Genomic DNA, 625 nt, shown 5'->3' on the forward strand with positions numbered 1-625 from the left:
ACTGTTTATAATAACCAGGACATGGAAGCAACCTAGATGTCCATCAGCAGATGAATGGATAAGAAAGCTGTGGAACATATACACAATGGAGTATTCAGTTCAGTTCAGCCGCTCAGTCGTGTCCGACTCTTTGCAACCCCATGAATTGCAGCACGCCAGGCCTCCCTGTCCATCACAAACTCCCAGAGTTCATTCAGATTCATGTCCATTGAGTCAGTGATGCCATCCAGCCATCTCATCCTCTGTCGTCCCCTTCTCCTCCTGCCCTCAATCCCTCCCAGAATCAGAGTCTTTTCCAATGAGTCAACTCTTTGCATGAGGTGGCCAAAGTACTGGAGTTTCAGCTTCAGCATCATTCCCTCCAAAGAAATCCCAGGGCTGATCTCCTTCAGAATGGACTGGTTGGATCTCCTTGCAGTCCAAGGGACTCTCAAGAGACTTCTCCAACACCACAGCTCAAAAGCATCAATTCTTTGGCGTTCAGCCTTCTTCACAGTGCAACTCTCACATCCATACATGACCACTGGAAAAACCATAGCCTTGACTAGACGGACTTTTGTTGGCAAAGTAATGTCTCTGCTTTTCAATATGCTATCTAGGTTGTTCATAACTTTCCTTCCAAGGA

The sequence above is a fragment of the Bos grunniens genome, chromosome 16 (genome assembly GCF_055505025.1).
Source record: "Bos grunniens cultivar Pamir isolate PY7600 chromosome 16, Bosgru_T2T1.0, whole genome shotgun sequence".
Lineage (NCBI taxonomy): Eukaryota > Metazoa > Chordata > Mammalia > Artiodactyla > Bovidae > Bos > Bos grunniens.